The sequence below is a fragment of the Dermacentor andersoni genome, chromosome 1 (genome assembly GCF_023375885.2).
Source record: "Dermacentor andersoni chromosome 1, qqDerAnde1_hic_scaffold, whole genome shotgun sequence".
Taxonomy (NCBI): domain Eukaryota; kingdom Metazoa; phylum Arthropoda; class Arachnida; order Ixodida; family Ixodidae; genus Dermacentor; species Dermacentor andersoni.
In genome coordinates this window covers 382,422,061-382,447,711 of record NC_092814.1, presented here as the reverse complement: position 1 = coordinate 382,447,711, position 25,651 = coordinate 382,422,061, and the positions used below count along the sequence as shown (strand labels likewise).

Genomic DNA, 25,651 nt, shown 5'->3' with positions numbered 1-25,651 from the left:
GCAGAATGAGTGGATAAAAAGTCCAATCCAAGGATAACGTTGTGAGGGCAGTTGCCGATCACAGCAAAGACAACAGAAGTAGGGCGGCCGGCTATAATTAAACATGCAGTACACATTCCAAGAACAACTAGCACGCCGTTGTCGGCCAGACGAAGCACTCCGGCAGCTGCTGGGGTGAGGACTTTCTTTAAACGTCTACGTATAGGCTAGAACTCATCACAGACAAGTGAGTTCCAGTGTCGACGAGTGCTTGGACAGGTATGCCGTCTATTTTAACGTCTATTACACTTCTCCGTGTGGGCACAGACAGAGGATTTGCTGCAGTAGGCAATGCAGCACCACCTCCGAGGGCTGCATTTCTTAGTTTTCCGAAAGGGTGCGGCCAAACGCCACAGGGACGAACGGCGACGTGGCTGCGGCGAACGGGAAGATGGACGACGTGTTTGTGGCGAACGCGACTGGTGTCCGCGCGGTGATGGTGAGCTACTGTGCCGCGTGTTCCTAGCAGATTTGTCGGCGCTGTTAGATTCGGCGGTGGGCTAAACATTGCGAGCATTGGCATCAAAACGGCTCAGGTTGGTCGGCATGCGAGATGTTGAGGGCCGCAAGTTGCTACAGTATCGGGCGACATGACCAATGCAGCGACAGGTGAAACAGATCGGCTGGTCGTCCACACTCCTCCACTCAGTCTGGTTGCGATAACGCGGAGAGAAGCGTCGGGGTGGAGCAAAAATAGTAGAAGGGCGTTCGTTAGCTGTGGGATTGGCGACAGCACATACAGAATGTAAACCAATGTTTTCGAGTTCCTGGCGAACGATGGCTTGTACAAGAGGAACGGAAAAAGTGGTAGCATCATGGCTACGCGAACAGAAAGCTGCGGGCGCCATCGCATCCAGTTCACGTAGAACGATTCGCACCACGTCCTCTGATGGCGATGCATGCTGCCGTGAGGGTTGATCTTCACACGTCGAAGTTGCATCAGTATTGGGAATTCTGGCGAATGGGTGCAAGACGCGTCGGCTGTTGGCCTGCTCGATGGTCGGCACTCTTTATTGATAGTATCAACTGTAGAGCAGCTTTTGCACATGAGAAGATTAAAGGCGTCGTCAGCAATGACCTTAAGCACGTGCCCGACCTTCTCACCTTCTGTCATGTCGTCATCGGCTTTGCGCCAAAATGCCAGCACGTCCTGGATGTACGAGACATAGGACTCCGTGGGGGATTGGGCACGGGAGGCCAGTTCCTGCTTTGCGGCAATTTTACGCCCGACTGGTTTGCCAAACAACTCTGTCAACTTTTCTTTGCATTGGTCCCAGCTGGTTAGCTCCTCTTCATGGTTTTCGGACCAACCTTTGCCGTGCCTCTTAGGTAGAACAACAGGTCAGCTAGCATTAGCGTTGGGTCCCATCTGTTGATTCCACTCACGCGTTCGTACAAAGCCACCCAATCTTTGACGTCGGCGCCATCGGTCCCGCAGAAAGTTCCTGGATCCCTGGGTTGCACAACCACAACCGAAGGTGACAGCGATGTGCCTGGCGACGGTGACGTTGGAGGCGGCAACGACGTTGATCCCGCGTGCTCACCGTCATTCATCATGAGGAAGGTGATGCGACGTCCACTGCGGAGCTCCGTTTCCCGTCGTGGTACCCCGCACCTCCCACGAATATGTTACGGGGTTGTTGCGAGTATAGAAAAACTATATTTACAATATATTGTCACGTGATGGTGACGTTGAAGAACACAGTAGCGATACTGTGAAAGACAAAACTAACTTTTATTGGGCGAACCTGTGCCAACAAAAACAGGCTACACTTATAGCACAGCGATAGCGTCGAACGCGGTCGGCGATCGTCGAAATTCTGATCAGCGGGCCAAGCGCGTCGGCTTTTATCGATCAGTCGAATGTTCCAGGGTAACCGCTGCGACCCGCGTGTCTTCCACAAAGTTCTACACTATTTGCGTCGCGCATACATGCAATCAGATTACACAAGTTGCGGTGAAAGACAGTGGACGGAACCATCGATAACATTCCAGAAACTTCTTTTACATGCAGGCGCGGCCTGCGCCGTGCGATAACATTTGTTAGGCGGTGAGAAGTGGTCACCCTATAAAGATAAAGAAGTACACGTGTCATTATATACAGGATGAGTTTGAGTATTTAAGATGGCTGACCACCAACAACACACAGTAGTCAGCGTCTTCGATCTTCTTCCTTCCTCTTCTTGCATCCTTCCGTAACAATATATATATATATATATATATATATATATTGGTAAGTGATCTTCGCAGTACGTGCCACCTGTGATCGCTCTGCCGCCGCTGCTCTGTCCGCGTTAACGCGCCACGCCAACAACGGCAGCTGCAATACCTTGCATATAATTTCTCCTTTGACGTCTGCAGCACATGTTCGTTTTTCGTATGCTTTATCGCAAAGCCCGACACGGAGGGCTCCTTCCAAGGGGAGCGGAGGTTAGGTAGATGCCGCTGTAGCGGCCACAGACCAATAAACGATGACACGTTGTTTTATATAATGCGTTAATCACATCTTGATTTGTTGGAAAATATTCATTGGAGGTTATACAAACGTTCACGGTCACGACTGGGCGGAGAACGCATACTCAGAGCGGGCCCAGGTGGCATGTATAGGAGCTATGCACATGACGTCAGACGCAAGCGGCGCTAGCGTCGGTCGAGCGGTCCGCCATTGCTGCGGTCTCGCCAGCTCCGTCTGGCTGCGTCCAGTGTGGTGTTGTGTTGCTCGCTGTGAAACGTGGAGTCGCGGCGTCTGTGCCTTCTTCCCACGCTTTAAGCGTAGTCCATGTGAGCGGCGCTGTGAATTCTGCCAAAATGCGATTAACTGCCTACGCATGCGAACTGTCCGAGAAAGACAGATCTCGCTACTTGCAAAAGCTGCGCCTTTACGACGGCGTCGACCCGCTTCATCTCCGAGGTGAAGAAGTTCGGCGCGATGCCGATCTCTACCCGCGCGTCGACTTCACGGACATAAAAGACTACCTTGTTCATGCAACAAGCTTCGTAACGAGGGAGCAGTTCAAGGCATACAAGGCAATGGGGGCCCATAATTATCTAATCAGCGGTTGGGTCCAGCAGCCGTGCCTGAAGGTGCTATCTGACGGCCGCGTCGTCATCGTTTGCCAGGTAAGTAAGTGCGATTCGCAGACGTGTTTGTGTACGCTTGCGAAATGTTTGAATGATGCGCAGAAAGCAACGTACGCGGTCGTCCACTCTTAGCTAGAACACGCGAGCATTTGGCCGCGTTCTTCAGAGGGCCAGTGCGTCCATCGGAGACGCACAACTAAGCTAAGTGGAAGACGAAGAGAAGCACGAGCTTCGGGTCTCTGTATGCCTGTACCGCATTGCTGTGATGAGCGGCCGTGTAGGACGCACTGGGCTTTTGAAAATTACGGCCACGAGCTCTCGTGTTCTAGATAAAAGGGAACGACCGTGTACACAGGGGTTGACAGTAGTTCGGCAGTGTGTGTTCTTGGTGCAGATTACGCGCGGCTGCGAGTGTTTGAAGCTTGTGAAAAAGTGCCGCTGATGCACGCTTTTTCATTTCATGTGGTTCGCTAACGCAGCACATGTAGAGCACGACATTTATCAGTAAAGTTTAGGCTCAGATTACTGTTTCCACGCTCGACCAAAATGCTTCAGATGTTCGAGTGCAAGTGGGTTCAAGTGTGGCGCAAGGCAGTAATCCACCTAATTCTAATCCTGTCTTCATCGTGCGATACCTTGCTTTTGGCCATTTTTACATTACATACTTTAATGACAGAAATGCTGGAAGTGTTCAACGAGTTCAGATCTCATTCCTGGTCCGCTTTACTTGACTGCCTCATTGTCGGATGCAGAGCGGATCCAAAAAACTCATTCATTGAAAAAAAATCAGAGGTGGCATTAAAATGGCATCTTAAAGAAAAGGTAAACTTATGTATAAGAGAATGTCCTCGTTTTCTTTCGTTCCTAAAGGGTTTTGTGTGTCTTGCTGTGGCATATTTCATTATCTTGCTTTACACTTCTGAAGCCTCTCCCAACCTCGGGGAGTATTCTGCAGTGTTTTTTTGGCATTAAGCAGCTTTGTTATTTATGCAGGTCCGGCATTCCCAGTCAGTCAATGAGAAGCTGCTGACACCTTGGCTTGTCACCAAGGAGGATGGTGAAGTGCAAGCTGCGCACTGTACTTGCAAGGCAGGCCTCGGAGAAGCCTGCTCTCACATTGCAGCAGTGCTTTTTTACATAGATGCAGTTGTGAAGAGTAGGGATGGGCAAGCATGTACGGACAATGTAATTGCGTGGCTGCCCCCAACAGTGCGATCCGTCGAGCCGAAAAGGGTTTCCAATGTGAATTTCTCCTCTTCAACTATGAACAAAAGGCTCATGGATGGGGAACAGTCTCTTCGTAAGAAGAAACAAAGAAGGGCTGTTAAGGAGGCGACAGAAGAAGAGTGGGCAGCATTTCTGGCTGCTTGACACAACAGCGGAAGCAGGCCAGCACTCCTGTCCTTGCAGCCTAATTTTGCCGACCACTTTGTTCCCGTGGCGATTAAGTTCCCCAGTGCCATTCTCACGAATTTGCAAGAGGAGGATATTCCGGGCGCATGGAACGAGATAACAAAGAAATGCTCTGCCCTTGCTGGAGGCCTGTCAATTGAGAATGCGGTACAGCACCTACCATTAGCATGTTTCCTGTTCTTACTGTAGTTGGTTTTCTGCAGCAGTACTGCCCTGCAAATGCCAGTTGAAACTTTTGACTGATTTTGCTATTTTTAAATGACCTTGACGTTTTGAGCACTTTGCAGTCTTCAGACTTGTCTGTGAACTACATCACCGCACATCTTCACTGTCTCGTTGCAGGTCACTGAGTTGATAGAAAAGGAGACCAGAGAGCAGGCAAGAAGTACCAAGTGGTTCGCCTTCAGAGCTGGCCGCATCACAGCATCAAACGCAAAGGCTGTGTGTAGAACATCTACTACAAACCCCTCGTTGTCCCTGCTGAAAAGGTTATGCTGCCCTGAAGATGTGCAGTTCTCCAGTCCACAGACTGCATGGGGAAAGGATAATGAGCAGAAAGCCGCCAAAACTTACGCAGCTGCATCGAAAAATGTGCACAATCATTTTCAATATAATCAGGCTGGACTTCACATATGTACCGAAAATCTATTTCTGGCTGCAACCCCCGATGGTGTGGTCAGCTGCGATTGCTGCGGTCGGGGGGTGGTGAAGTGCCCATACAACAGCAAAGAGCCTGTCAGAAGTTATGCAGAGTCCAATTCATCATGTCTTCTGATTGCAGACAAGAAAGTGATGTTGAGGACTGATCACAGTTACTATTATCAGGTCTAAATGCAGATTTACGTGTGCAAGGTCAAGTACTGCGATTTTGTAGTTTGGACATTGAAGGATTGCATCGTTCTTCGAATCTATGAAGACTCACAGTTCTGCAAGAATACGCTGCAACGTCGTACCCTGTACTTCAAGCTTGTGATTCTGCCTGAACTGTGCTATCGTTATTGGACAGATAACCTTAATGAAGGACCACAAGAGGCTAGTGATCAAGACTCGGTGCCACCAGATGATGTGCACTGTGTATGTGGCGGTCCCGAATCGGGCAGAATGGTCATGTGCGACAGCAAGACATGCAAGCCTGTTTGGTTTCACTATGAGTCTGTTAATCTAAACAGAGCCCCGAAGAAAAAAACACGGTACTGCCCAGAGTGCATAGAGCAAAGTAGGAAGGCCTAATTTGTATGCAGTAGCTGACAAGCTTGCCCCCTCTTAGATTAGTGCAACGCAAACCGTGAACATAGAAAACGCTGAGGGAAGTTCGGTATGCACAGTGCGTAACAATTTCACTGTGAAATGTTATTCTGTATGCATACGTGTATGAAAACACAAAAGTAAATTGAAAAACTTTTTATTTACGTCAATTCAGTGTGTGTACTTGTAGCACCTCTAACTCAAGGAAGGCAGTCGCAGGTATCAGACGAAACAAACATTGACACACAGCTGGGACAACAAATTTTGAGTTTCTACGTTCAACAGACAAAAACAGAAATTGAATCAAGATCTACTCAGAGTTTAAGAATGTTCCATTCCATCCTAGATAACTCTAGGAAGATGTGCACTTTACGTCTGAGACAAACTCAGCACGTACTCATGTTTACAACGAAGGCGCGCAATAAAACGACGGACGAAAGAAGACGACATGGGGCAACCACAAAGGCGCACTAACAACTGAACGTTTTATTTCTTGACACAGGAACAAATAGCTGCTGCCAAGAGTTTTCCTGTGTCGAGAAATAAAATGTTCATTTGTTATTGCGCCTATGTGGTTATCCCGTCTCGTCTTCCTTCGTCCGTCGTGAACAAGCCAGACAAATCCCAGAACATACTACCTCAGATTATTCTGCAGAAGCATTCCGATGTGTGCGCATGCACGGCAAGAGCGTGATTTCAGCCAAATGGGACGGTTGAGCTGTTCATGTTGCATAATGTTGCACAAACAAAAACAAGCTTGTCGAGCACTGTTGGTCCATTTTCTTCACCAGTGAGCACTTCCACAGGCAGTGTATGCTTGAGGATTCTGTACTTATTTCGTACGAGCCCAATTACCCTCTCTACATCAATCCTCACGTTCGCTATTTTGCGAGTCTTCTCCACATCCATGGGCGAAAGTTGCTCTTTGCCCTTAGTGAAGACAGGCATGGCTAACTTGGCACAGTGCGTCCAAACACTGTCGGCAATTGTGAAGCCTCGATCGGCTAGAACAACATCCCCAGGCAAGAGGTTGTTCAAGATGCCACACTTTTCTGCAATAACCTTATTACTTGTCCGCCCACACCAGCCTTTGGAAACAAACGTGAATACACCTTGCGGTGCAATGACCATCAAGTATTTTACAGTGTTGTGACTTTTATAGTTGAACCATGTGTGCAACCGGGCCAGCATAGATGAAGGCCGCTCAATGAAAACCTCAAAACTGTCTATAACAACTACTACGTCCACGCCGAATGATTTGCGAAAAGTCATGGGCATAGTTGCCCGGAGAGTCTCCCGGTCAAGCCACTGGACAGCTCGGGAGAGCCGAACATAGGCCACGTCCAGCCACTTGTTGACAATCCTTGACACTGTGGACTGCGACACGTGAAACCTGCAAATAACAATTAAACCTTTAGGAACTTTCATCAGACAAAAGCTAAACACAAGGTAGTACCTGTAGGCCAAATCTTGTAGAGGAGTGTTGAGCCGCAGGCGCATCAGAAATATGACCATTTCTTGATATACTGTCAGAGAGTTACGGCTTGTGTGCGTTGCGCCTTCCTTTAGTAAGTTAGTAAGTTGAACAGCACAAACAGGAGGGCAAAGTTGGGCAGGCCAGTGTAAAACTGGACCATATCCTCCCTTGTTTTCAGAATGTCTTCTGAAAACACGTGCGTGCTGAGCTCCTGTTTTGCATCTCGAAGCTCTGAGAGAAGGTGCCTGTTTTCTTCCTCCAACTATCCGATGTGAGCCATTGTCAGTTCGGTCACTTGACTGAAGTCAGCCTTCCCTGAAAAGATGCTGATATGTGTGATCCTAGCACCAGGAATTTCTTCTAGCCAAATGCATTTCTTTTCACTGCTTAAACCCACACAACTACTGATGATAAGTACCCTGGGACGCACCTCTATTTTCACAGACTTCGGCGGGAATCTGTGGCTGTTCTGGTTCTTGACCATCAGCAGATGAAAGTGCGTCTTCTGTAATCACTATGTCATCTTCAACTGTTGTGTTTGGGCTCACTTGGCATTCTTTCAGAGGGCTGGCTCTTCTTGTTGAGCGTCTTTGCTTTCTCCTGTATCTGAAAATAAACGTGGCGCATTCCTGCTGAAGGCATATGGAACTTCAGCATACACACTCATTTACCTAGCACCTGAAAAAGTAAGGGCATTTACCGGGATGCCAAACCTTCAGAGTCTGCATTTGTTCCATGTCCTAAACGAAGTGATGGTGCCCAATCTGGGTCTGCCTCAGCCATTGCATATGCTGGTCGACCTGCAAAAAATAAAACTATCAACCTTTCAAAAAATGAATGTCAAACTGTTTCTTGTGTGCTGTGGATTTGCATGCACAGCACATAGCGGGCTCTAGGCTTTCACTATAAATTCTTTATCGAGGTTTTTGTTTTACTTTTGGCGCAGAACACTCGTTTTGAGCCTCGTATTTTCGGAAATACAGCTGCATAGAACGCGAAACCCGCAGATCACCAGCAGAGCTGTTTTAGTGGCTCGTCAACAGCAGCTGATTCAGAACGACCTACGCTTTTAAACGGAACGCGTTTTCTTTTTCAGCTTGCATGTGTACGCACAGCACTGTTCAAAGAATAATTTTGTAGTACCCGCTACCTTCGCTTGAGCTTATTTTCTTCTGGCAACAAAGTACAAAACAGAACGATCATTCCAGCCCAGAAAACTGCAGTAAAGGCTGAGTGTGCTGGGTTGAGGCGGTCGCGCGAATGTTGAGACATTCGCTGACCCTAGCACCGCCAACGCGACGACGCCGCTACGCTGGGCGTCATTAAAAGTACACTAAAATTGAAATAACGCTCATTCTGAGATATCAGCGCTTACCTGAGATGAAGTGCTTGCCGCACACTCGGTAATGGTTTGTTGAGTCCTCCAAGTCCTTGCGGTTGATTCGACGAAGCCACTCCGCTCTCCTTCGAGCAGTTGTCTCTTCGGTTTTCTTACATGGGTTTTTCACAACCTTGGGTAGGGAAAAAAGCCGAGCTGCGCGACATTTTCGTCACCGGGCTTCTTTTTTGTGTGGTTCTTGCAACCAAACACAACGCAGTTCACCATTCTCGCGTATGCAGCTGGTCGACACCGCAGAAACGGGAAATATACAAAGCTAGTATTTACACTCACTGGAAAAGACGCGACTGCACTGCGAACGCGTTGCTGAGACAATTGGCAGATGCTGGCACACTTGAACGACGAGTCGCTGCCGAGGTGATCTCGCAAATCAGAAAAGATGGCTTCTTTACACGGCCTACCCGAGCGGAAAGGCCGCACGGACCGCAGGCATGGCGGACAAGCCGGAACGACGCTGGCGCCCTCTGGGGGATCAGTCCCAATGCATACCTCCTATACTGTAAAGTTCGCCTCCCTTGGGGATTACCCGATTACCACTGCAATAAAAAAGGCTGAAAAATGCGTCAATGAAAGTTATCTTTGTCATCGACAGACCTAGTTTTCAATCGTACATTATGAAGCATTACAATTTAATGTTGCCAACATGTTAGAAAGCGTGTCACGGCAGTCTGACGGGGTGTAGGCTCGCAAGCTAACATGCCTTCTGTTTTGTAGCAATCGCATCCTCGGCTGATCAACGGCAAAGAAGATTTTCCTGCTGCCCTGGTCGACACCGTACGCCGACTAGTGTGGCTGTCCAAGCTGCGCATGCGTCAACGTTCCGCTGGCCATCGTCTGCCCGGCACGACACGAGGGACGCTATCAGGGACTGGACCGCTATCAAAAGCGGCAGCGGACAGCGATCCTGTCGCAGTCTGACGGGGTGTGGGCTCGCAAGCTAACATGCCTTCTGTTTTGTAGGTAAGCTATAATTTTAGCAATAGCCACTTTTTCTTGCTTTGATTCCACCCCGTCTGGCTGCGACAGGGCTTTTTGCGTTGTGCTGTGTATTTTGTCATGTCTCTTGCATCCAGAATTGCATACTGCTTGTCGCGAACCGGTGCCACGGGATGCGCTAAGCGTGTGCTGTTGTGAATGTAGCAGCTTATATCACACTGGGAAGTGCTCAGGCATTGCAAAAAAGAACGTAAAAGTCAGCTGGGTGTGTTCTGAGTGCGCCATGAAAAAAACATCTGGCGCAATTATCAATTCTGAAGAGCCGCAGCCCACTCTGCGAGAGGTTTTGGCAGCCATAAGCTCTGTTCAAAGCAGGCTAGATGAATTCCACTTGAGAGTAGACAGACTTGATAAGGCCATGCAGTTACAGTCTACTAAGAATGACTCAGTGCTGGGATTAGCTGAAACGCAGAGTAAGCTAATCGAAAAAATTGAAAGCTCGATGGAAATGCTGTCCAAAAAATATGAGGAAATAACCACAAATATTGCTTCTCAGAGCAGACAGGTTGCTGCTCTCAGGAAACACTCTGATGAAATAGACACACGTCTTGCGGCGAAGGACAAAGAAATCGCGCAGCTGCAGACAGCGGTCACAAATTTGGAGATTTATTCTAGAAGGAATAATATCGAAATCCATGGCGTGAAACCTGGTGGAAATGAAGACCTTAACATTGTTTTGAAATCACTAGCAGAAAAACTCGACATAACATCACTGACTGCTGATTGTATTGATGCAGCTCATAGGCTGCCAGCTAGGGAACGAAGGATACCGCCCTTAATCGTTAAATTTACTTCAAGAATACAAAGAGACACATGGTATAGCAAACGTAGAATATTGGAAAAGGAAAACATTTTCATCACTGAGAATTTCACGGCTGAAACAAGGAGACCGCTCTGGCAGGCAAAGCAAGTTGCAAAGGCTAAGCTTTCAAGTTTGTGTGGACTAAGAATGGAATGGTTTTCATGAGAAAAACTGAAGGATCTGGCGCGAAGAAAATTGTCAGCGAAGCTGATCTATTAAGGTTGAATTAGTCATGCCCACAGCGCTCAATTCATTCGCGGAATCGGTACAAAGAAGGTTACGCTCTAATGGCTGCACTGCACCATTTCTAGAGCTTGTGCACCCTAATATCAGAAGCATTAAAAAGCACTGGGATTCATTAACTGTGTACCTGAGCGAAGTATTGCAATACTTAGACATCCTCATATTAACAGAGATAAATATAACGCAGTCCGAATCTGCAGCGTTTGTTCTCAAAGGTTTTCAGTCACATTCAAAGTGCCGTGACCTGAGCAAGGGCGGTGGCGTGTATGTTTTTGTTAGAAACGAATGGATAATGGAAGTAATTTCTGCTGACTTTACCGCAGCGGAAGTCGTTCCATTTACATTATGCAAGCCTAAAGCTACTTTCCTGGTATTAGCAGCATACAGACCACCTAATTCTGATCTGAAAGTATTTTTATCTGAATTGTCTACATTCCTCACTAAACATGCTCGTCATAACATAATTATAGCGGGAGATATAAACACTGATATCACCAAACCAAGAAAACAGGGAGTCGCTGACTATGTAGATCTGCTTTCAGCCCATGGTTTGGTACATCTTATACACGATTTCACCCGTGAAGAACTTGTAGCTTCTCGCCTCACGAGATCATGCATTGATCATATAGCGTCGAGATGCCCACACTTTGAAACCGAGGCGGTAGTTATACATAAAAAAGTGGCAGATCATTATTTCACGGCCTTGCGTGTTACAGATACTATATCGCTCCTGAAGATGAAGTAAATCACGTGGGGTACTTCATAGACGACAGAAAAGTAGATAGGCTAGTCAGAAACTTTGACTGGACGACATTAGACACATCCAACCATGTGACAACGTATAATCAATTGGCAAATCAGTTTAGTATGTTCTTTTTACTGGCCATGAAAAAAGCTAAATTGAAACGCGGAAATGCGAGGAAAAAATGGATAACGGCTTCCATTGTAGAACTATCTTACCAAAAAGATAGATTATGGAGGCTGCGTAAAAGTTACCCAACAAATCTAGATCTGCAAAAAGAATATCGAACCGCACGTAACAAGCTTACTGCTCAGTTACGAATAAGTAAACGGGAATACTACGCTGAAAAATTCTCACAGTGTCGCAGTAACGTAAGAAAGACATGGGGCTTGTTGCATGACTTGGCGGGAAAACCTGAACGTAAAAATCTAGATGATGGCTTGCTGAAAACATTTTCGCCTGCAGAGTCATTGGTCATTGCGAACTCCTTTAAAGATGCCTTTGAACTATCACTAACAAAACTAAAACAGCAGTCTTCTAGAACTCCGAGTTTAAATTGCCTAGGGCAGATGATTCCAAACTCTGCTATTCTACCACCCATTAATGCAAGTGACCTGTGGAACTTGATCAACGCAATTCCACTCAACAAACCGGCAGGTTATGACCGAATAAGAGTACGAGATATAAAGTGCAATTTCTATCATCTGCAAAACGTACTCCTGTTTATCTTAAACGGATGTTTCGAAACAGGTATAATCCCGTAGGGTTTAAAGACCTCAGTAATTAGACCAATTTATAAGAAGGGTAGTAATTCAGATAAAAATAACTATAGACCAATTGCAATAATGAACATGTTAGCGCATGTAATGGAGAAATTTATTTACACTTGCATGGTATCCTTTTGCGATAAATTTGATATAAGTCCCTCCCAATACGGTTTTAGAAGTAGGTTAAGTACAGTCGATCTGCTTGAAGAATGTAACGATTATATATGTAAAAATATTGATCAAAATAATAGTGTGCTTGGCCTTTTCTTAGATCTGACAAGAGCTTTTGAAACCATAGAACACAACATCATGATGTACAAACTAGAAAGTATTGGTTTCCGAGGTCCTTATTCGAAATTCTTTTCCAATTATTTTTCAAACCGTATGCATGTAGTTTCTATAAAAAATACATATAGTGATTTTACAAGGATCGGTCCTGGGACCTCTTTTATTTAACATTTGCGTAAATGACATTGCCAACATACAACTGAATGCTGCAATATTTCAATACGCTGATGACACTGCGCTACTTATATCACACGAATCGTATTCTGAAGCTGTAAAACTACTTCAAGAAGACGCAACACGTGTGATTGATTGGTTAAATGCTAATCAAATATATTTAAACAAAGACAAAACCACCATGATATGTATCAGAAATCCTCATACGACTGTTAGCCTAGACCTGTCCATTCAATTACACGGTCCTCAGTGTTTAAAATGCTCTTGCCTGTCTCTACCGCTATCCTCTTCTGTTAAGTACCTTGGTCTTCATTTTGACGACCGTATGTTGTGGGATGTCCACATTGACTACATAATGAAGCGTTTACGAACGGTAGCAGCTCAGTTATACACACTTAAATTTAACACGCCTGTTAAGTTGCGAATGTTAGTTTTTAAGGCTCTAGGCCAGTCTGTGCTCAAATATGGTATTTCAGTTTTTGGTTCCTGCTCACAAACGAAAGTAGATCGAGTGGATAAGCTATTGCATAGGATAGCTGCGAGCATACTGTATGGTACTGCTTATGATTGTTCAGACAATGACGTAAGAAGTAATATTGCAGGTGTTGAGTCCTTTTCGGATCTGTTTGTACAAGTGATACTTCTTCGTAATATTTTCTCGAATCGCCACAAAATAATAGAGTAAACCTAAAAGGCTAAGAAAAACATACCTTTATCAGTTACCGCGTATATATACGAACTATGGTAAAAAGTGTCGAGAATATTACGTTCCTTTTTATTTTAACCAGTTGCCGAAAGAAATAATTCAACAGCATTCCCCAAAAGAAGCCAAACAACAAATTAAAGCATGGTTACTTCATCCTCAAAATACTTGACAGGTATTCTGTGCTTATGTTTTTTAAACAGTTCCTATCATTATTTACACTTTTGTCTTGCAAACAAAAAGAGGGAAATTTTATTTTTCAAATTAGTTTTTTTTTCTCATGCTACTAACACAGTTAAATATTCCTGTTCAGTGTTCTCTTCAAGATGTTGCGATATGTAACATATACGTCATACTTCTTTTGCTATCAGCGAGCTAGCACCTCATGTCTGCCGTGACCCGCCCACAAGCGATTTGCGCTTATGCGGGCACGATATGCGTAATAAGTTGCGAACTGCTGAAATAAAGATGTGTGTGTGTGTGTGTGTGTGTGTGTGTGTGTGTGTGTGTGTGTGTGCGTGTGTGCGTGTGTGCGTGTGTGCGTGCGTGCGTGCGTGCGTGCGTGCGTGCGTGCGTGCGTGTGTGTGTGTGTGTGTGTGTGTGTGTGTGTGTGTGTGTGTGTGTGTGTGTGTGTGTGTAAAGGGAGCCAAAGAAAAGTCGCTAAAACTCGAGCTATAACTGCGAATCTTATTTTAAGAATGTAGGTATTTTGAAACACTCTAATATAAGCTAGCGTGAAGTAAATAATTTACCTAGACGTGTCATGTTGGTCTAATGTTCGTGCAGCTGAAGGAAAACAGTAAATTTACCAACACAGTATAGATGGCTTTAGCTTTAGTAATGTATTTACTATAGTATAGGCGAATATCGAAGATTCGACTATGAATAGTTGCTCTGTAATATTTTCTTCGTATTCGAAGATGAAGAAAAAGAACGTAAACTTTATTTTCAAATCAATGAAATTCGAGTCCGGCGTCTTTTTAGTGGGTCTGGGCACCCGCCGCGGACGCGGTTCCGAGACCTTGTCTCGGAGCGGCTTCCTCGGCTCGCTACACGGCCCAAAGTTGTGCTGTCAGGTTCGAGCTGAGCAGTGCGGTCTTCCAGCTCGAGCGGAGGCTGGCGGTGGAAGAGACGGAGGGGTCGGCACTGCCCGACTTGTTTGTTAAGCGGCCACGGCGGCCGCATTTCGATGGGGGCGAAATGCGAAAACACCCGTGTACTTAGATTTAGGTGCACGTTAAAGATCCCCAGGTGGTCGAAATTTCTGGAGTCCTCCACTACGGCGTGCCTCATAATCAGAAAGTGGTTTTGGCACGTAAAACCCCATAATTTATTTTAATTTGTTTGTTAAGTGCTGACAGTCCCATAACATGTTAAGTGTGACTTAATCATATTCGAAAATGAACTATTCGGTATTTTCGAATATCAAAACTCCCCAATATTTCGTAACAACCGACTGTTCAAATAGGGTTACTCTTCTCCATCTGCTGAACCAAGTATCGCAAACTATAATTATCGGAAGTAAAGCAGCGACAAGGTTTTTCACGCAATGCAGAAACCATATCGGTAATACAAGCTTTGTTTTCGGTTTCGCGGGACCCGCCGTGGTTGCATAGCGGCTATGGTGTTGGGCTGCTAAGCACTAGGTCGCGGGGTCGAATCCCGGCCACGGCGGCCGCATTTCGATGGGTGTAAAATGCGAAACACCCGTGTACTTAGATTTAAGGGCACGTTAAAGAACCCTAGGTGGTCCGAAGTCCCCGGACACTACGGCGTTCCTCATAATCAGGTCGTGGTTTTGGCACGTAAAACCCCATAATTTAATTTTTTTTTTTTTGCGGTGGAGGTTTTGCGCTGGATAACACACCTTGGGTTAGATCTTGTACACATCCATAAGTACCAAATACTGCATAGACGTGGGGACTGCCGCTGTCGCAGTAGCACAATTTGTAGAGCAACGCGCGTGTAATGCAGAGGTTGTGAATTCAGCTCTCACCGTCAGCAAGTTGAGTTTTCCTCCGTTTCCCATGAGCTTCTCATTTTCGCACTTCAATAAGAAACTACAAATAATTCATCTTATGCTTTCCGTTTCTTCATTATAGGTTGTTTTCATATGGTTCTGATTGACAAATACGTGTGAGCGTTCTTACAAATCCGGGCCCCTCGGTTCCCCTTCTTTATGTCCAATACTTGACAATCGGCTATATTGTGCTGATGGCCTACCAATTAGTGTTTCTTGCAGCCTAATCATGTAGGAGTTTTATCTCTTATGTTACAACCAGTGACGTTTTTTGTTGTGAAAGGCTCTGTATTCTTTCTAGGGCACACAAATACCCCCTTAGCGTTTCATTTTTCTTTTCCATAACTTCTGATATTTTTTCAACAACTATTTATTATGCGTGTTTGAACAGTTGGTCAGTTTCAAATGCCTGTGATTTTTGGAAAGCTTGTTGCCACCAGGCTTAAAAGTGTCAAGCGGCTATCGGCTATCCATGTAGTTCTTTTCATAACTGTTGTGATATTGTGTTTAAGACTATCTTAATTGTTCGTGATAGCTGACTGTCTCTTCAGTGCACGCGTGTTCCTAATTATACTGAAACAAACATTCATGCTGTAAATATGTGCGTCTGCGTTTGTCTATTCGATATTCAATACTTACTATTCGTATTCGATTCGTATTTGAAAAAGTCCATATTCGGTCATCATATTTACATACTGGATTATGACAGCTTAAATGTTTCATTATCTTCAGATTGGAAGGTTACAAATACAGCACGGTTCAAAAGAACACAAGCAACGCAGTTTTCCTAGCAGGAAAGTGCATTTAGTCTGCATATTGTCCCTAAATTTTTTGTGCTTGTCGACATTCGTGGTAGCAGAACTAGATTCTGTGCAACGTGCTTGGCCGCATGTTGTTACCATGGAAATGACAATTACCCGAGCTTTGTACAGGTTAAATACCATATTTTCGCCCTTGATCTAGCTGAAAGCGGCCGTGAAGTCCTACTGATTAGTCCGAAACGCGTGAGAAACGGAAGCGATTTGTTCAGTCGCGCGTGAACGAGCTAAGCCATTCCGATATTTAGGCTTTTACGCAGTCGATATGTCTTATTCATCTGCTGTGTTCTAAATCTGAACATAAAAGTTATTCCACTTGGTTTTGGTAAATTAGTTACCTGACACGCTTGCCAAGCGTCTACCAATCGAATGGATTTAGTGACACCGCTGAACCCACACCGTTTAAACGCTGCGGGTTCACATAGGTTTTGTAATATTCAATTATATGCACATTCAATAGATTTTGTAAATAATAAATAAAGTTGAATTTTGTGACCACATTGTCAAGGCTATGGTGACCACTCTGCTGTGAAGCACTATCACAATGTGAAGGCTACCAATGTGAAGGCTTTGTTCATCATGGTCACGGAGCCTATGCCTCGTACAGCGAGTTCCGGCCACTTGCGTGTGGCTTTTGAATATAAAAGCGCGTTCTTCAAGGCCATTTCCAAGCAATCTTATAAAACTTATAAGTCGTCAAAATATCGCCAACTGTTCATTCAAGTCACTCAAAAAGTCCCTGATTGCTAAATAGCGAACTTTGCCGTAAATAGACAAAAAAATCACACAACCTAGCGTCCGAATCGCTAAAATAGCAACACTGATAAAATATCGGCAAATTATAAAAGCAAATTTGATTTTGTGCTTTCAAAGATGGTTAGGTTAGACGGTCCCAACAAACACGGGATGATGCAAGTGATGGTAGATTAAACTTGTTTTGTACAGCCTGGCGATAGCTTTCTCAGCAAGGTACACGCTTGCAAGGCATATGTCCCGCAGGCGTCTCGCACCGCAGAGTAAGGAGCGACGCGTCAACTGCTGCAGCACGTGGAGGCGAGGCCCGAAAGCAGGGCATACGTGATAAATAAAACGTACCTATGTGAGCCCAATTCTGAGAGAGAACTTGGCTTCAGTTGTTGTTTTGTGGTATTTGTGTAATGTGCAGTTGACAGAGCCCACTTTCACAAGTGTGTGTGCGTAGGGGAGCGGATAAAAGGCCTACTTTTCCTTTTCACTTCTGACTGTAGGGGGAGGGGCACACCTCCTCCCGAACCCGTAGATACACCTATGACAAGCATGGTGTCGCGCGCGTACAGGCAAATATAAACACATCTCACTCGACGACCACGAGCACTCGCTGTCGCAACGCTGACGTGATGAAGACCGCCGGCAGCGAGAAGCGAACGCTTCGTGCTGCCTCAGTATTACCGCGAGAAGATCTTTCACGACCAAATAAGTGAAAGCAGTCTTGGAAGTTCTAGGGAACCCCAATTGCACTATTGATCGAGCTTAATTGCACTATTGACAGACCAAGTAGCCCGAATCAATGTTTAGATCAAGACTTGAAAGTCTACTGCAGACTTGCAGAGGTGGGGAAATTTACGAACTGTTACCGAGTAGACTATGTGTGCTGTATAAACACCAGTGATTAGTGCGCTGAAGAACCAATGTGGCCGAGACTCTACTGCAGCTGGTCGAGAGGCCAGACCCCCATTATCAGTGCTTCAAGCCGCTTTCTGTAGACTCGAGTGATCTTGGTTGGGACTCTAGGCGCATGTATTCCCGCGTTTGAAACGTGAGGGGGCAATTCACCTACTTTGCCCCCCAGTCCTGAGAGTGGAGGGGCAAGTGCCCCCTTCACCCCCCCCCCCCCCGGTAGATACGCCTATGCGCGTTGGCAATGTCACGAGGTGTGCCCTTACATTAATTATTTTTCTAAATTTGACGGTGCAATGGAAGGAATTTCATTGATAACAACAACATACTGAAACCGGTTGGTTAAGTAATCTTCAATCCAATTGACAATAGAGCTGTTGCCTAAAGTTGTTTTCAGGTTGCTGATTAGTTTTTGATGGGTTACTCTATCAAACGTCTTCGAAAAATCTAATGCTATTAAGTGAACTTGTTTTTGATTAGCAATGCTTTGGGATAAGTCATGCGTTAATTCAAGTAATTGGGGTATGGCTGAAAGTCTCCGCCGGAAACCATGTTGGATAGGCGATAATAGAGAGTTTTAAAATAGGGGCCCCAAACGTTTTGGGGCCCCAAAGAAATAGCGTCCAAGCCATGGCGCATGCGCGAGACGCAAACTGCGTTTGGGTTTTGCGTTGGGAACGCTATTTGACCGATTTAGTGGGAGCCCAAATAGCAGCCCGAAAAGCTTAGCGTCAGCCAACATGACGGCACCCATCGAAGCGACGGCTCTAACCTAGCACCAAACTTGGTTCGATTCGTGGTAACGCGTGTGAAGTTCGCAAGCTAGGAGAAGTGACTGCGGTTATCGCTTTCTCTCAACTAGCGTGTGTTATGAAGATTGATTCATTAGACGCCGCTGATTCCGAATTTGATTGTGGATATTATGGTTCGTAGGCCTAACACGGCTAAGCTTGGCTGGTGAAGGCACGTAAAGATGGTTTGCTTAAAACTAAGCGCAACTAATTGTTTGCTGCTTACAGAATAACCTCTAAGTTGTAATTAAAAGCGAATACACGCAACTCAAAATTACTATACCTATCATAAAACGGTATATTTTATTAAACTATTTCTAATAGCTTTTATTTGACGCCGTAGTGGCGCTGTCAGCGCAAGACGCCATCCGCAAACGTAAAACCCTATTCTAAACCTCTTCACTTCTTCGTGCCCCAACGCTAACACCCGCAAAGCTCTTTGGGGACCCAAACTATTGGGGCCCCAACTATCGGGGCCCCTATTCTAAAACTCTCTAACATCTGTGCTTGCTCTAGATATCTCGTGATATGCTTTAGTATGATATGCTCTAATAATTTTCCTACTGTGGACGTTAGCGATATTGGTCTGTAATTACCGACATCACTTTTGTTTCCTGCTTTATGAACGGGGATTACTTTCGCTATTTTCCATTCTTTTGCAAGGCTACATGTTGATAAGGATTTGGTAAATATTAGATGTAGATATTTGGCGTTGACTTCGGCATATCTTTCCACGGTTCCACTTGTAAAGGTATATATTGTATAATCCCGCCTTCACACAATACTCCTGCTGGAGCGTGTGCGGTTTTTTGAATAAAATAAAATAAAATAAACTACACGGCGAAGTCAGAATGTAATGTCACCGTGGAAATTCTTCCTGCGCGCGCGTGATGGATATACGTGGCAAGCTGAGCATTTATAAGCATAGATGACAGGGCGGTTACAGGCACGCCTCTGGGCAGGCGCGGACGGTGTGAAACCGAGACGACGAGTGTATGCGCACGGCGCCACGCAGAGCCGAACGCTGCCCTAATTCCAAGCTCGTGCATGCACGCGTGCGTCGCGCTTCGCGACCTGCTCGTTCTGCAGCGACGCTTGCATAGCCAAACAGCTTATACAGGACCGCCGAAAGAACACGAATTGAAACGCCGCCCTTTGTTCGCTTGTATACTATACCTTGCGTTATTACTCGGTTTAGTCCCAATAACACATGCATACCAACCAAGAAAAATCGGCACTCCTTTGCTTAATTGCGCGCGCGCGAGTGTTCGTTGACCGCAACTCTCCGCTTCACCGCCACCCTGTGTTTTGCATATATATTCGTACTAGGGTCCCCGCTAACCTCTTAGCGCTGCCTGAAACGTACTACAATCGAGCGCGATTTCAAGTTTATCGCGCGAGCGTCGACCGTCCTCGTGGCCCGTTTCAGAACAGTGAAAATCAAGATTTCGCATTCTTCTCTCCCTCGTTGGCTGTTCTATGCTAGAACCACCACCCCCGCGACGACTGTTTGGCCATCTTTTCTGCCTTGGCAGCGATGACCTTACACACGCCAGACGCAGCTTCGGAGCGTCCGATTCCTGATAATACCGAAGAATATGTTGCGTGCAATACCACCACTGCCTCTTCCCCGAAGCAAAAAAAAAGGAAAAAAAAAGAAAAATGAAAAGGCGTTCTCGTCGCATGGGCGCGACCGCAGCTTAATTAAGCAACAGCAAAAAGAGAGAGGGTAACTGGCCTGGTACCTTCCTCTCTTCGAAAGAGGATTATAGGCCGTGGCGCTGTTCTTGTTGGTCAACGCTCGCGTGATGGCCTTCAAATCGCGCTAAACTGTAGACGGCCCATATCCAACCCGCCGCGGTGGCTTACCGGCTATGGCGCTGTGCTGATTATTATTATTATTATTATTATTATTATTATTATTATTATTATTATTATTATTATTATTATTAGGTATGAAAACATACAAACACACAAAGGAAACAGGGAGGGAGCAAGCTGACAACTGCTACCGTGAGGGGCACAACGCCTGCCTACTCTTTCGGGAGGAGGGAATGAAAACAGGTGACGAGGATAGGAAACAAAGAAATACGAAAGAAAATAGGAAATCAACATATGACAGAGACACGGACAAAAGAAAGTAGGAACACGGAAAAAATGTCTATAAACGGGAGGACAAATCAGTTTTCTGCATGAAAGTTAGCAAGGCTCTATGGGCCTGGTCGCGTTGAGCAGCACTACCTCTCGGAAACAGGTAATCGTCAAAGTTAGTACACTTGAGTCCAATCAGTCCATATTCCTGAATTTGCAGTGCACGTTACGTGATCAATGCGGGGCACTCCAATATAAGGTTTTCGAGTGTCTCGCAGGAGCCACAGGACGTAGACGACGGACTGCCCACACGTTCTTGGACGATACAAGCGTTCCCGCTAAGCTGCTAAGCACGAGGGCGCGGGATAAATCCCGGCCGCGGCGGCCGCATTTCGACGGGGGCGAAATGCAAAAACGGCCGTGCCCCGTGCATTGGGGGGGGGGGGAGGGCACGTTAAGGATGCCGTGGTGGGCCAAATTAATCCGGAGTCCACCACTATAATGAGTGCCTCATGATCGAATCGGGGCTGTGGCGCGTAAAAGCCCACAATTCCATTCCCATATCGCCTCTGCGCACCCCGCTCGCATATCGACCCCTCTGCCCTGTCTCTTTGCACCCCTTCAATCTCGTCCACGCTCGATTACGTGAGAAAGTCGTGGCTAATTTGCCCGCTTTCGCGTCGCACCGAAAAATGGCTAGCGCCTTGATCCAATTTATGCTGGGAAATCGCGCTAGAGGATGACGTCACGATATACGAGTGGCCTCAACACGATGGGACGACGGTGGAGATGCGGGGAACGGCATCTCGTCGCCGTGCAGGTTGTGCCGTGCACCCGAGGCACCGCTCGAGACGTGGCGGGGTTCGCGAGTCGAGCACGCGGCGGGGGTGAAGTCGCCTTGACGCCACCCAGCGCTGCGCACCGCCGTCGCCTATTCTCGGAAAGAATGCGCGGCTCCCGGCGCCATCTCGCTCGCGCTGATTCGCTATGGCGCTGCACGGCGCCGGGTCAGTGCACACTTCAGAGCTTTCTGAGTTGGCCCGCACGCCGTGAAAAACACGCCTCGGCTCCGTTTCCACGAAGTGGGTACACCGAAAAACGACCGAAAGCTGTACAAGTTACCCGCCGCAGTGGGCTCAGTGGCTGTGGTCCTATGCTGTTGCAGTACGAGGTCGCTGGTTCGATTCCCGGCGGCCGCATTCCAGTGGAGGCGGAACACAAAAGCACTCGTGCAACGTGGATTTATAGGTGCACGTTAAAGAACCCCCGGGTGGTAACAAAATCATTCCGGAGCCCTCCACTGTGACGTCCCTCGAAACCCACTGTGCAGTTTAGGAGACCGCAAACCCCACAATTTCGTTTAGCTGAGGAAATTGATTAGTGATTCGGGGTGCGCGAAAAGGCAGGCGTGTACGAAACGAGGACACGAGAACGACGAGAAGGACAACAGAAGCGCTGTGCATTGTGCAGACGAGGTTAGGTTGTAAAGCACTATAGAAATGGAACATAGACTGGACTGGAAGCAGAGCAAGTCGCGGTAGGGATTCGTGGCATGAAGACGTGTGATAGACCGATGTACATCGATTTGGCAACGCTTTCGCATCGCGCAGCCATGTCGCTGCATTTCTCAAAGGGCAGCGTTTCAAAGCGTACGTGCGTCTGGTCAACCTCCCTGTCTTTCATCTCTCCTATCTCCCTTTTCAAGCTGTCACGCGAGAGCCTCTGCCATATTATATATTGAGTATCAGCATCACATATCGTGGCTCTTGTTGAACCATGTGCATCTCTTGTAATTGACTACAGCGTACCGCAAAGAAGAAGAGGACTTGAGAAGAGCACATCAGCATATAGTTGGAACAGAAGAAGAGCTCACTCACAGGGCTTCGAAACTTGCCTCTGCCTGAGCTCCCGAACAATGGTTCTGGTCAAGTAGCTGGCGGTTTCTTTTGATCTGTGTCTTTTACCTAAGTGTTTTTGACCTTTTGTTTCAACGTCTGTTAACTTGCCAGAGTAGTTTCCTATTTATCTGCAATGTCTCTCTCATCACCAGTCCAGGAAGCTTCCACCTGGTCGGCTTCTGTTCTTACCTCGCATTTGCCGGTGGAGCTTTTCTTACGCAATGGGACGACCAGTTCCGAGTGATGGCGGGGTGATCACGTGAAGAATCCCAAGGCAATTCAAGCCGAACTCCGGATGGCCTCGGTCAATTTTCAACAAATCACAGAGGTTCGACAATTTGGCCGAGGGAGCATTCTTTGGCGTTTGTCAGACCAGGCTTGTGTTCAAGATTTACTGAAGTGCGATGTTTTTGCGACACATCCGGTGAGCTGTTTCGTTCCTCATCACCTTGCATGTACCAAAGGCCTAGTCTGCGGTGTCGACATGAGTCTATGTCCGGCAGAAATTTTGGAAATGTTTTCAGCGGCAGGCGTGATTTCTCTGTATCGCTGCAGCCGTGTCGTTGATAATAAGCACATGCCCACGGAAACAGTCGTTGCTACTTTTGCTGGAATGAACCACCCATTGGAAATAACGCATGGCCACCTATATACCGAGTTGAGCCTCTATCACCTCGTGTCCTTCAGTGTCTAAAGTGCTGACAGTTTGGGCACTCCATAAAAGGTTGCAGGTCCAACACACGATGCCGGATTTGAGGAGAAGGCCATAATTCAAATGACTGTTCTTCCGGAAATGAGTCCTGCTGCCTTTGCAGTGGTCCCCACTCTGCAGTTGAGCCTAACTGCTCTGCAAGGTCATAAGAAGTGCAAATCCTCGAAATAATTGATAGACGTCAATGTTCTCGTCATGAGGCGATTGGAGAAATTCAGAGCAGAACACAAGGGTATGCTGGTATAACGGCCCGTCAAACGCTCTGTTTGGAAAACTGAATCTATGAGGCTGTGGCAGCTTCCGTAAAAAACACGTTGGAGAAATAAATGGAGCGCATTGTGACAAATCTCACCGACGCCCTTATTCAGGTGCTGTCCTCACAACTAGCTCCGTGGCCTCAATTAACTAATAAAGCCAATATTGAGGATCCGGTGTCGGGTCTACCGCGGAGTCCACCTATTGAAATATCGACCGCACAGCCATTCACTAATAACGTTTTATCAAAGCCATCAACTTCTGAGAAAGTCGACCACATCTGTCTCTCCGTAACAGATTGGATGGAAAATCAAGATGTAGATATGGACCCCCGATCTCTTAAACAAACAAGGTCACCGACAGAGAAAAATTCTAGTTCTCCCACCAACTCCAAGGCAAAGAAGTACGTTATAGAGATTCCGACTAAGAAGAACTTCTTAAAAGAGAGTGTTTTAGACCAAGCAGTCTCTGCTGCTCGAATCTATTCACCATAAGAACTTTAACAGTAATTTAGTGGAACTGTAGTTCCATACTCCATACTCTGCCACAGATTTATTATATCTTATTTCTAAATATTCTCCAGATATTATTATTTTGAAGGAAACTTGGCTTGCTGCTGGTTAGACTTTTCACCTCAAAAATTTCCGATATTCTCGATTGGATCGCCTATCGCTACGCGGTGGTTTAGTTTTGTTTGTCTCATGAAACATCTACCATAGAGCTACTATAGCATACCAGAGAATGGCCCCAGACTATGAAATCTTAGCACTGGATATAATACTTCCTGGTTGCACACCTCTTTCTATAATTAACACGTACTTCCCCGCTGGAGTGCAAGATAGCCATTATCTAGATGCATCTATTGCTTGCAGTCAGAAGAATGTCATACTAGTGGGAGATCTTAATTCTCATCATGTATCGTGGGGTTTCCGAATGGACATTTGTGGCAAACGCTTGTGGGATTGGGTCTTAACGAATCATTTATCTTGCTTAAATTCGAGAGCACATACTTTCGTTCGGGGTCAGTCGCGATCTGCCCTAGATCTTACGTTTGCTATCTCGAGCATGTCTGTAACCTGCTGGAAGACTGTTGATTTCGGAGCTAACAGTGATCACCTCCCTATAATTTTCGAACTACTTACCCAGTTGGCTAGTGTGGATAGTAATGTGCGCACTTTTGTTAATTACGAATTTTTTTAAATGCGTTAAAATTAGCTCTACAAGTTCATGAGGGCATGGAGAGGTATATTAAAGCAATGAGCCTATGTTCAATTCTAAAGCAATCATCAAAAAAGCTTAATTTGTTGTGCCATCGACTAAGGGTGGATCATATTGTCCCTGGTGGAATTCTGACTGCGAGCGAAATTTTAGACGTAGAAAGGCTGCGTGGAAAAAGCTTTTATACAACCAATGTCCTGTTAATTGGGCTGATTATACATATATCTACTACATTTAAACAAACAGTCTCAAAAGCTAAGGAGGATTAACATTGCAAGCACTGCACATACCTTTCAAAGTCTAGCAATAAAAAAGCCCTGTTTAAATTTCTTCGATCACGTAAAGTTATACCGGCGCCCGTGAATGTCGACTCTGTCGTTCCATAACCAAAAGAATTATCAGAACCACTTGAGAAAATTGCTCAAGGGCTTGCGCAACGTTTCAAGCATAAATTGCCGATAGGACTAAAGAAACCTCCCTTGGGAGACAACTTTGTAACAGTAACAGAGACAGAGCTTGAAGGCATTATTAGTTCGTTACCGGCGTCAGCCCAAGGTCCAGATGACATTACAACAGGAATACTAAAAGGTTTGTTTGATTATGCGCCTCAGGACCTGCTAAATATAATAAATTTCTCTCTAAAAAATTCATGGGTTCCAAGAGAGTGGAGAGTAGCTAAAATTATCCCACTGTTGAAGAAAAAAGCAGCTGGACTTGACTTAGACAACATAAGACCAATTTCTCTCACTTCCAATGTCGTCAAATTAATAGAAAGGGTTGTTCACAGCCGTATAACAAATTTTATGCAGGATGATACCCTTCT

At 46.0% G+C, this 25,651-nt stretch overlaps 1 pseudogene; it reads right to left on the bottom strand.

Moving 5' to 3' along the window:
• Nucleotides 1-5,926: 5,926 nt before the first annotated feature.
• On the bottom strand, nucleotides 5,927-7,989 carry LOC140215415 (uncharacterized; annotated as a pseudogene).
• Between the last annotated feature and the right edge of the window lie 17,662 nt (nucleotides 7,990-25,651).